The sequence below is a fragment of the Entelurus aequoreus genome, linkage group LG25 (genome assembly GCF_033978785.1).
Source record: "Entelurus aequoreus isolate RoL-2023_Sb linkage group LG25, RoL_Eaeq_v1.1, whole genome shotgun sequence".
Lineage (NCBI taxonomy): Eukaryota > Metazoa > Chordata > Actinopteri > Syngnathiformes > Syngnathidae > Entelurus > Entelurus aequoreus.
This window is the reverse complement of record NC_084755.1, coordinates 19324808-19337867: the sequence shown is the minus strand read 5'-3', so window position 1 is coordinate 19337867 and position 13060 is coordinate 19324808. Positions and strand designations below refer to the sequence as shown.

General features: G+C 35.3%; 2 protein-coding genes across 3 annotated transcripts in view; one reads left to right on the top strand and one right to left on the bottom strand.

Moving 5' to 3' along the window:
* coro7 (coronin 7) overlaps nucleotides 1-13060 on the top strand; it is a 367135-nt gene that overhangs the window by 239673 nt on the left and 114402 nt on the right. The window lies entirely within an intron of this gene.
* Nucleotides 1-13060, bottom strand: part of vasnb (vasorin b) — a 57507-nt gene that overhangs the window by 43917 nt on the left and 530 nt on the right. Inside the window, exon 2 of the mRNA XM_062036465.1 lies at nucleotides 244-309. The gene's annotated coding sequence lies outside the window, so the exon portion shown is untranslated. The remainder of the gene's footprint in view (nucleotides 1-243; nucleotides 310-13060) is intronic.

Sequence of the window (13060 nt, the reverse complement as noted above, 5' to 3'; positions counted from 1 at the left end):
TTTGGTGGACAAAATGAGACAAAGAAGGAGTGGCATAAAACACGTTTTTCTGTGGCAGCGTCGGAGAAAGTTGCACACGTAAACAAACTACGGTGAGTTGAAATTAGTAGGACAAAACGGTGCTTGCCAAATACTCTCATCAGTGAAGCATGTTTGATATAAACATAAACCAGCCGTGTTTGTTCTCCTACACAAACCATATTTAAACAAAAAAAATCCAAAAAAAGGTTCATGGACACTCACCCGAGTAAAGACGCGTCCTTCCTTGAGTGTGGCTCCACTTTTGCTCGATTTCTGGACCGTTGTCCCCTATGAGGAACACAAAAAACCAATGAATACAATGGCCCTCTTTTTTTTGGTTTCTGGCCCATCGCCATGTATTGTTAGCTGCCCAAAAGGTGAAGGAGGAAGTTTTTTGGTTTTTTCCCTGAAAGGGGGTTGGATTCCAGCTGTGTTTATATGTGTGTGTGCGTGCGTGCGTGTGTGTGTGTGTGTGTGTAGGGGCTCAGCGTTGGCAGCTGAAATGAATGACGGTGGAAGAATGCAGGCCGACCACTCTTGCACTGTGTAATTAGTCCATCGTCAACCCCCTGCTGTTATAGTAGTTTGTTGTTGATCTGGAGACTCATGCGTAACTATGATTTAAAAACTTTTTTTTTTTTTTTTTTTTTTTTACATGGGATAGCATCATAACGTGATGATGGCTCAGCCACTTGTTCAACCTGCTCGTGTTATGGCAGAGACCTTACTTGATGTTGCATACATCAGCCCTGAGTCACTGCCGTGGCTGCAGGCTGCACACACACACAACTCTGTGTTTACGACATACTAACCATGCCATTCCACCACCCGTTAGACTTTAATGACCCGCTTTGTGCATGTGCGAGTGTGCATGTTTGTCCTGTAGGTAGACCGAGAGATGGCGCTCTCTGCGGAACGCGTCATTGGGCACTAGTCTGATATAAAAGCTGTATCAACAATTCTGTTTAAACGCATTCATACTTACAAGATAGTCATCTAAACCAATAACTTGCCAATAATAGCTGGAGCCGCAAAAAATGTAAAGTCTTATAATGAAGGCAACACATGATGTAAGTGTCTATATTAGCTATATTAGCCTACTATCAAAATGACTTTAAAAGTTTTGTATAATTGTTATAATGAAGGCAACACATGATGTAAGTGTCTATATTAGCCTAATATCAAAATTACTTTAAAAGTCTTATGTACGTGTTATAATGAAGGCAACACATGATGTAAGTGTCTATATTAGCTATATTAGCCTACTATCAAAATGACTTTAAAAGTTTTGTATAATTGTTATAATGAAGGCAACACATGATGTAAGTGTCTATATTAGCCTACTATCAAAATTACTTTAAAAGTCTTATATAAGTGTTATAATGAAGGCAACACATGATGTAAGTGTCTATATTAGCCTACTATCAAAATTACTTTAAAAGTCTTATATAAGTGTTATAATGAAGGCAACACATGATGTAAGTGTCTATATTAGCTATATTAGCCTACTATCAAAATGACTTTAAAAGTTTTGTATAATTGTTATAATGAAGGCAACACATGATGTAAGTGTCTATATTAGCCTACTATCAAAATTACTTTAAAAGTCTTATATAAGTGTTATAATGAAGGCAACACATGATGTAAGTGTCTATATTAGCTATATTAGCCTACTATCAAAATGACTTTAAAAGTTTTGTATAATTGTTATAATGAAGGCAACACATGATGTAAGTGTCTATATTAGCCTACTATCAAAATTACTTTAAAAGTCTTATATAAGTGTTATAATGAAGGCCACACATGATGTAAGTGTCTATATTAGCCTACTATCAAAATTACTTTAAAAGTCTTATATAAGTGTTATAATGAAGGCCACACATGATGTAAGTGTCTATATTAGCCTACTATCAAAATTACTTTAAAAGTCTTATATAAGTGTTATAATGAAGGCCACACATGATGTAAGTGTCTATATTAGCCTACTATCAAAATGACATTAAAAGTCTTGTATAATTGTTATAATGAAGGCAACGCATGATGTAAGTGTCTATATTAGCCTACTATCAAAATGACTTTAAAAGTCTTATATAAGTGTTATAATGAAGGCAACACATTATGTAAGCATCTATATTAGCTATATTAGCCTACTATCAAAGGCTGACGCAAATCTTCGTTGACAGAAATGTTGTATTTTAATTTTTATTCTACACATTTTTGCAATATTGGAAAACATTAGTAAAACGGAGGCTTCTCACAGGACGAGAAAACTCCTGGAAATGACTGTCTTAGAATGGCCAAAGGTATAGACGTGTGTGTCCAAGTTTAAGGAAACGGCAGGCTGTCTTCTTTTAATGGATTTATTAGATAGATAGTACTTTATTGATTCCTTCAGGAATTACAATCTTTGCAAGCTGGGTAACGTTTGCTGTGGTCTGGAACAACATGGCACACAAACAAGTATCATCCCTGCAGGACGAGGAATAGCTAAACATGCTTCACTACACACCGTAGCTCACCGGCGTCAAAATGTAAACAAACGCCATTGGTGGATCTACACTTAACATCCACTGTAATGATACCGAGTACAGTGGCGTATCTAGTCGATGCTACTATGATTACGTCGATATTTTTTGGCATCACAACATCTTCTTTCGTCTTTTTTTATTTATATTATGTTTATAAAGTCAGGAAATATGTCCCTGGACACATGAGGACTTTGAATATGACCAATGTATGATCCTGTAACTACTTGGTATCAGATTGATACCCAAATTTCTGGTATCATCCAAAACTAATGTAAAGTATCAAACAACAGAAGAATAAGTGATTATTACATTTGAACAGAAGTGTACATAGAACATGTTAAAAGAGGGAAAAAAGCAGATATTAACAGTAAATGAACAAGTAGATTAATAATTCATTTTCTACCACTTGTCCTTAATAATGTTGACAAAATAATACAATGATAAATGACACAATATGTTACTGCATATGTCAGCAGACTAAATTAGAAGCCTTTCTTTGTTTACTTACTAATAAAAGAAAAGTTGTCTTGTATGTTCACTATTTTATTTAAGGACAAACTTGCAATAAGAAACATGTTTAATGTACCCTAAGATTTTTTGTTAAAATAAAGCCAATAATGCAATTTTTTGTGGTCCCCTTTATTTAGAAAAGTACCGAAAAGTATCGAAATAATTTTGGTACCGGTACAACACTAATAGAACATTGCGTTATATCAAAGTTTGAGTGTAAATGTAAATAATGAATACTACTACTTAGTATCCTTTTTGAATTTGTGTATTTCCCGCAAAATGTCAGACGTGGAAAATAACCCCCAAAAATCGGGGAATCGATCGCGGAATTCCATTGGTGCACTTAGTTGGTGCAACTTAATTATATTTACAAAGCTTCTGTGTGGACTTATCATTCAAATCTGTATACATAAGTGCCGGATGTGCGATTGTGTGCATCTACTTGTTTGATTTTTAATCAGTCATTGATAACAAGTGGTTAAATATTTGAACGGGCGCTCAAAGGCTGATCTGTTGTTACTAGTTTCGGTTGAGTAGACTAATAGGCGTGTGTGTGTGTGCGTGTGTGTGTGTGTGCTTTTGCCTAGTAAGGTCTTGGTTTCCCCCAAGGTAATTACAGCCTTAGATTAGGAGCGCCTTTTCTTTTTCTATGCTGAAACGCTGCAATTTGCGGTGGTTTTGTGGGATGAGCATCCTCCCTCCTCGCGTCCTCCCCATGCATCTCCTCACACTCCCTGTTTGTTTGCTTTGTGTCGGTCGTTGGATTTTCGGGGGGATTTTCTGGACTTTTTGAAGTTTTTTCTTCCCCCCCCCCAAACCAAAGCAACCGAGCGAACCCAATTTGACCGTTTGATTTCCTGAATTCCAGCGACACTTTCTGTTAACGATCAGCACGTGTGGCAGTGATTTTTTTTTTGGGGGGGCGGGGGGTGTTTTTGCATGTGTGTGTGTATATTTATACGAGGTCCACCTCTAATGGTTGGACCTCAATTTAGCTTCTGAGGCACGAGCAGGGGGTTTGCCTTCGTATATACCGCCTGGTCAGCACTGAAATGTGACGCCACTAAGCTGAGGGCAAAGTTTGAAGGTACTTGAACATGCCAACAACTGCGTGAATGGGTTTTTATTTGGGGTTTTTTTGCACATTTTCATGTGCAGGTGCAGTTAAACCTGCAAAAAGGCTGGCTCCCGCACATACTGGGAGTCAAATATATTATACATACAAATACTAACACACAATTATTCATACATATAAACATACATACGCGCACGCATAGGTACCTACGCTCCCACATACATACACAAATACAGTACATACCTACCCACTCAAAGTTAGTACATCCACACGCACATTCACTGTACAAACATACATATACACATACATGTACATATACATTCACTGTACAAACATACATATACACATACTTGTACATATACATTCACTGTACAAACATACATATACACATACATGTACATATACATTCACTGTACAAACATACATATACACATACATGTACATATACATTCACTGTACAAACATACATATACACATACATGTACATATACATTCACTGTACAAACATACATATACACATACATGTACATATACATTCACTGTACAAACATACATACACATTAGGGCTGCAACTAACGATTAATTTGATAATCGATTAATCTGTCGATTATTACTTCGATTAATAATCGGATAAAAGAGACAAACTACATTTCTATCCTTTTGAGTATTTTTTGGGAAAAAAAAACAGCATACTGGCACCATACTTATTTTGATTATTGTTTCTCAGCTGTTTGTACATGTCGCAGTTTATAAATAAAGTTTTATAAAAATAAAATTAAAAAAAATCAAATTAAAAAAATTGCCTCTGCGCATAGCATAGATCCAAGGAATCGATGACTAAATTAATCGCCAACTATTTTTATAATCGATTTTAATCGATGTAATCGATTAGTTGTTGCAGCCTTAATACACATACTATTTGCTGATGTTGTTGTTGTTATTATTGTTGTGTTTGCTGTTGTTGTTGTTGTCTCTCTTTCTTGTCCCCACAATTCCCCCCCCGTCTTCCTTTTTTCCTCTTTCTATCGCCTCCTGCTCCGGCCCGGCTGCACCAAATGATAATATAAATACATTTAATAAAGTCAAATACAAATAAGGCAACAAGAGAAGTATCCCACACTTCTCTTTTGTAAAGTAAATTTGTACAGCCGATATGGGCATCTACGTCTACTATATGCTTTGCTTGAGTAGGTAGCTGGACAGGACAAAATAAAAATTAAAAAAAATAACTGCAAATAGGTCTTTTAACATTGCATGCCAGGTGTTGTCACTTGATGACTTTTGAAAATAATGTGCAGTAAGGAAGACATAACAATTTGTGTAAAATTAATGTAGAAAATGGATGGATAGCTTGTTAAATAATAAGCTATCGATGCACTACTACTTAGCTGCAACTATGGATGTAACGATATAAACATTTCGTATCACAGTTATCATTATTATCACGGTATTGTTGAATGTGCTTAAAAAGTACTACTTACACACAATGCATTTTTGAACCAAGTTTTATTTAAAAAATTACAAAAATATATAGACACACAATTTACCTTCCTTGGCAAGAAACATTAAATATTGGCTTCTTAAGAGCCATAATATTGTTATTTGAGTTTTTAAGTATGTTTATCATCTTTGGTTTTAATCATATACAAAATCCTCATGTGTCCAGGGACATATTTCCTGAGTTTATAAACATAATATACATTTTTTTTTAAACGAAAGAAGATGTTGTGATGCCAAAACACATTGACGTAATCATAGTAGTATTAACTGGATACGCTCCTGTACTTGGTATCATTACAGTGGATGTCAGGTGTAGATCCACCAAAGGCTCTTGTTTACATTTTGACGCCGGTGAGCTACGATGTGTAGTGAAGCATGTTTAGCTGTTCCTCGTCCTGCAGTGATAAGATATGTGTAAGAAACATACTTTATTTGTCGCCATAGAGGCGAGGATTAGTGATTTAGAAGTAGCTAAAATCTTAAATCCCCTCTTCCTGAGGGCATTTCAGTGTTATAACTTCGCTTTTATCGTTAGTTTTTAAGCCAAAATGCGTCCGTTCTCCCTTTTCTGTCTTCACACTGTGTCTGCTTGTAAGTACTCTGTGATTGTGCGCTGCCGAACATGCTCCTATGCTCGTAAACCAGCAATGTCACGACGTGACGACGATGGGGGGTGTCGGACCGGTACTTTTCATAGGCGGTATAATACCGGATATGATTAATTAGTATCGTGCTACTATACTAATACGGGTATACCCTACAACCCTAGTTACAGTAGTTCCCCATTTTATGGGGTTGTTTTCAATATTGTTTTGAAAAATGTCCATTTTGAGACCCTTCAGGCTTGTGTTATCGGGGTCTAAAAACGACGTTGCCATGCGAGAATTGGTAGAGTACTCCCTTGTTACGACTGCAGAAAACACACTTACCGTATTTTTCTCACTATAAGTCGCTCCGGAGTATAAGTCGCACCGGTCGAAAATGCATAATAAAGAAGGAAAAAAACATATATAAGTCGCACTGGAGTATAAGTCGCATTTTTGGGGGAATTTTTTTTGATAAAACCCAACACCAAGAATAGACATTTGAAAGGCAATTTAAAATAAATAAAGAATAGTGAACAACAGGCTGAATAAGTGTACGTTATATGACGCATAAATAACCAACTGAGAACGTGGCTGGTATGTTAACGTAACATATTATGGTAAGAGTCATTCAAATAACTATAACATATAGGACATGCTATACGTTTACTAAACATTCTGTCACTCCTAATCGCTAAATCCCATGAAATCTTATACGTCTAGTCCAGGGGTCGGGAACCTTTTTGGCTGAGAGAGCCATGAACGCCAAATATTTTAAAATGTATTTCCGTTAGAGCCATATAATATTATTTAACTCTGAATACAACTAAGTGCGTGCATTTTTAAGTAAGACCAACATTTTTATAGTATAATAAGTCTCTTTTTCTTTTTAATAACAATGTTATTCTGAAGGTAACCAATAATAAATCAAATACTTCTTACCATTAATGCTGCATGGTTTTGCTGATGGCTTTGTAGTCTGGTTGATACGTGGTTATTTTTAACACTGTGATGACCAGCGGAATTATTCATGACTTATCATGTTAAGCAATGTCAGCTAGGATTTATCTGAGAGCCAGATGCAGTCATCAAAAGAGCCACATCTGGCTCTAGAGCAGGGGCGTCAAACGTACGGCCCGAGGGCCGGATCAGGCCCGCGAACAGGTTTTATCCGGCCCGCGGGATGAGTTTGCTAAGTATAAAAATTAATCTGAACCTTTTGAATGAAAGAAACTGCTGTTCTAAATGTGTCCACTGGATGTCGCAATAGCAATTCTTTGTATCATTGTAGATGATGCTACATATGTACAAAATAAACAACATGATGTTAGTACATCAGTCGAGGAAAATGATCAAACTACATAAATAACAAACATTTTCATATATTTTTTTTATTTTGATAGATTGAAAATTAACACCAATGAGTTGACTGATGAACATTGTCACATAATTTATTCAGAAAATATAAATAACGACATATAAAGATAGAATACTATTAACTGCAACATGTAAGTGTAAAAAAACAACAACAATATTATGATTTGTACAATTTCAGAATGTGCTTGTTTTATTTTTTTTTAAACAAAGAAAAAGATCTGAAGTTGTCTTTATATTTAAGTTATCGTGCTGTGATTTTACTAGTCCGGCCCATTTGGGAGTAGATTTTTCTCCATGTGGCCCCCGATCTAAAATGAGTTTGACACCCCTGCTCTAGAGCCATAGCATAGGTTCCCTACCCCTGGTCTAGTCTCTTACGTGAATGAGATAAATAATATTATTTGATATTTTACGGTAATGTGTTAATTTCACACATAAGTCGCTCCTGCGTATAAGTCGCACCCCCCGGCCAAACTATGAAAAAAACTGCGATTTATAGTCCGAAATATACGGTAATCCCCAACTTTCTGCCCTGTCGACTTCCCTCTCTGGGCCAGCTGTGTGAGTGCCCCGCCCGTGCCCTCTGTGGCTCCCCCTCACCTCTCTAGTATCCTCTGTCCTGCCCGCCCCCACCCCCCGAGACCTCCTCCTCGCCTCAACACCTGATTTTTAACCATCCATAATCCCTCCGATGCAGGATGCTTCTCACGCTGACGCTAATTGGCGTTAACTCCCAATTATTGTTTTGCATTGGTGTCCAACTGCACTGCATCCCACTGGGAGGGGCCACTCCTCTAATGAGTCACAATTAGAAATGCATTACATTGCATTAAAAACGTAGTATGAATGGAATTATGTGTACTTGGTGCGTATCTGGAGGCTAATCCGCCTCAACACAATTGCACGCTCTGTCCCCCGGAATGTTGTGACACTAATATTTGAAGGACTTAACCGCGTCTTGTTTGCAGAAAACCCGCTGGCACACTTTAGCATTTGTTTACCCTGTCAAGCTGTGTCCACACTTCCTGCAGCATTAGAAGCCTGAAAGTTCACCCATTAGCAAATAAACCCCCCCCAGGCCTCCTGTGGCTGATATAAACCAATTATCTACTGTCAATGACACACATGGTGAGGAAATCGGCAGAGAAGGGGGGGCGGGGGGGTTAATAGCAGCACTATTGGAGTGGTTTACTGTTTTGCTATGCACCCCCAAAACCCCCAGGAAGGATTATGTGATTTTCCATGCCTGTTTGTTATGGGGGGGTTAGTGTAAAGATGTTAATCTGTCTGAAGGCTTGCGGGATTGTGGTCAGAAGATTGTTCTTACACTTATTAAGCATCTCGGGGGAAGGCGGTGAAGGCTTTATTCTTTGTGCAACTTTATTAACCACACATTCAGTGATCTGTTAACTTATGTCTTTTTTTGTCTTTTTCAACACATTACAAAACTTTTTTTTCTGAACCATTTTTGGGGATTTTTTTTCCATTTATGATGATAAATTCTATTATTATGCATTATTTGCTATTAGGGTCATACGGTATACCGGTATTAGTATAGTACCGCGATACTAATGAATCATATTCGGTACTATACCGCCTCTAAAAAGTACCAGTCCGTATGTAAATGTAAACAAACGCCATTGGTGGATCTACACCTAACATCCACTGTAATGATACCAAGTACAGGAGTGTATCTATTCCAGGGGTTGGCAACCCAAAATGTTGAAAGAGCCATATTGGACCAAAAATACAAAAACAAATCTGTCTGGAGCCGCAAAAAATTAAAAGCCATATTACGTACAGATAGTGTGTCATGAGATATAAATTGAATTAAGAGGACTTAAAGGAAACCAAATGACCTCAAATATACCTACAACTGAGGCATAATGATGCAATATGTACATATAGCTAGCCTAAATAGCATGTTAGCATCGATTAGCTTGCAGTCATGCAGTGACCAAATATGTCCGATTAGCACTCCACAAAAGTCGATAACATCAACAAAACTCACCTTTTTAGGGAAGTTTGTGTCATGTTTGTCCTCCTACAGAAACCATATTAAAACAAAATATATTTTTTCCCCCTCATCTTTTTCCATTTTTTATACATTCTTGAAAAAGTTCCAGAGAGCCACTAGGGCGGCGCTAAATAGAGCTGCGGGTTGCCGACCCCTGATGTAGTCGATACTACTATGATTACATCGATATTTTTTTGCATCACAACATTTTTGTTCGTTTTTTAAAATGTATATAATGTTTATAAACTCATGAAATATGTCCCTGGACACATGAGGACTTTGAATATGACCAATGTATGATCCTGTAACGACTTGGTATCGGATTGATACCCAAATTTGTGGTATCATCCAAAAGTAATGTAAAGCATCCAAACAACAGAAGAATAAGTGATTGTTACATTTTAACAGAAGTGTAGATAGAACATGTTAAAAGAGAAGTAAGCAGATATTAACAGTAAATGAACAAGTGGAATAATAATTCATTTTCTACCACTTGTCCTTAATAATGTTGACAAAATAAAGAATGGAAAATGACACAATATGTTACTGCATATGTCAGCAGACTAATTAGGAGCCTTTGTTTGCTTACTTACTACTAAAAGACAAGTTGTCTTGTATGTTCACTATTTTATTTAAGGACAAACTTGCAATAAGAAACATATGTTTAATGTACCCTAAGATTTTTTGTTAAAATTAAGCCAATAATGCAATTTTTTGTGGTCCCCTTTATTTAGAAAAAGTATCGAAATAATTTTGGTACCGGTACCAAAATATTGGTATCGGGACAACACTATTTGCTCTGATGTATTTTGCTTAATTATAAAATTCAGTCAGGGCAGGGGGCAGTTCTAAATTAACTTATAAATACGGAATTAATTAATATTTTTATCATATTTTCAAATTAATGTACATATACTGTAGAACATACTAAATTAATGTTTTTTCTTTCAAATTTAAGTGAATTTTTTTTTTTTATTGTGCATACCCTTTTTTATTATTACCTATTTATTCTATTCTATATTGTTTATGTATTATGACAATTGGGTGTGAGCAAAATTAACAATGTATATATTTATGTTTTTGTATTAATTTAAGATGATTTATGATTTGTTTTTAAAAAAACAACAACATTTTTGTCCAAGGGAACTGAATCAACAGCACTGCCTCCAGTAGTCAATTTAGCAACTCATTGATTATTTTGTCTATCCTTATTAATAATTCCATCCATCCATCCATCCATTTTCTACCGCTTGTCCCTCTCGGTGTCACAGGGGTGCTGGAGCCCATTCCAGTTGCTATTACTGTACATGTATTGGAAAAATGGTTCTAGTGACTCAATTTTATGGTGACCAAATATGGTTCCCTGAGCTGTTATAAAGGCTTAATAGGTTCTAATCTCATGTCTTCTGAACAAAAGCAGAGAATTATAACCTTAGAAAAAAATCTAATTTAAACCATATGTATGCACGTGCAATTCTGAAAACCTGCAGTATACCAGTATGAAGAATTATATTGTGGAATGGATTAAAGTAAATAAGTCAAACAATGCACTATTATGATCCAGGTTAAGAAACTGTTCAAGTGTTTACAAAGTACAGGGAAGAAGAAGTATTAAAAATGTCTTGAATTTATGGCATATAAGATATAATTAATCTCAATAAATGAATGCATAACTGAATTAACGATTTTTTAAGAAATGAATTGATGTCAATTGTGTACAAATTGAAAACAGGAAGTGAACATGCGTTAGTAATTGCTATAAAGTAGAAAACAGCTAGGATTAAATGAGCTTCTTCCTACTCCTTTTCGGACATGTTGTATAGAAAAACAAAAATGTGTGATGTATCATATTGAAAACTGTGTGTAAATGTTTGAAATAAACTTCAACCAACCAAATCTTAGCGATAACGCTCCAACAGTGCATCATATTTAGAGGAATAAACAATAGACATTTATATTGTTGAAAAAGGAATACTTTATTAGCACTTTTCTTTTAGGGAAGACGCCTGTTTACAACATTTTGTTGTCATTTGTGAAGAATTTTGGTTTAATCACTAATAGTAAGATGTCAATATTTGTTTTTGCAAAGTCACTCACATCCTAAATGTATATATATATATATATATATATATATATATATATATATATATATATATATATATATATATATATATATATATATATATATATATATATATATATATATATATATATATATATATATATATATATATATATATATATATATATATATATATATATATATATATATATATATATATATATATAGTACAGGCCAACACACACCTCCTCATTCAATACGTTTTCTTTGTTTTCATTACTATTGTAGATTGTCACTGAAGGCATCAAAACTATGAATGAACACATGTGGAGTTATGCACTTAACAAAGAAAAGGTGAAATAACTGAAAACATGTTTTATGTTCTAGTTTCTTCAAAATAGCCACCCTTTTGCTTCGATTTACTTTTTCGCACACTCTTGGCATTCTCTCGATGAGCTTAAAGATGTAGTCACCTGAAATGGTTTTCACTTCACAGGCTTGCTTGAAGCTCATCGAGAGAATGCCAAGAGTGTGCATATATTTATATATACTGTATATATATATATAATGTATATTATGACTATTTACATTGTAGATTGTCACTGAAGGCATCAAAACTATGAATGAACACATGTGGAGCTATGTACTTAACACAAACAGGTGAAATAACTGCAAACATGTTTTATATTCTAGTTTCTTCAAAATAGCCACCCTTTGCTCTAACCACTGCTTTGCACACTGTTGGCATTCTCTCGCTGAGCTGCAAGCACACCTGTGCAGTGAAAACCATTTCAGGTGACTACCTCTTAAAGCTCATCGAGAGAATGCCAAGAGTGTGCGGAAAAAGTAAATCGAAGCAAAAGGGTGGCTATTTTGAAGAAATTAGAATATAAAACAGGTTTTCAGCTATTTCACCTTTTTTTGTTGTTGTTAAGTACATAACTCCACATGTGTTCATTCATAGTTTTGATGCCTTCGGTGACAATCTACAATGTAAATAGTCACGAAAATAAAGAAAACGCATTGAATGAGAAGGTGTGTCCAAAACTTTAGGCCTGTACTGTATATATATATATGTATATATTTTGATTGATTGAAACTTGTATTAGTAGATTGCACAGTACAGTCCATATTCTGTACAATTGACCACTAATAAGTACAGTCCATATTCTGTACAATTGACCCGAATAAGTTTTTCAACTTGTTTAAGTCGGGGTCCACGTTAATCAATTCATGGTAATATAATATAATATGTATGTGTGTGTGTTTATTTATTTATTGTCTTTGTGATTTGGCCTTTTTTTTGGGGACCAGGACCCCTCTCTCCATTTGCATGAAAAGTGTCCGGCAATAAAAAAAACAAATAATAATAATAATAATAATAAT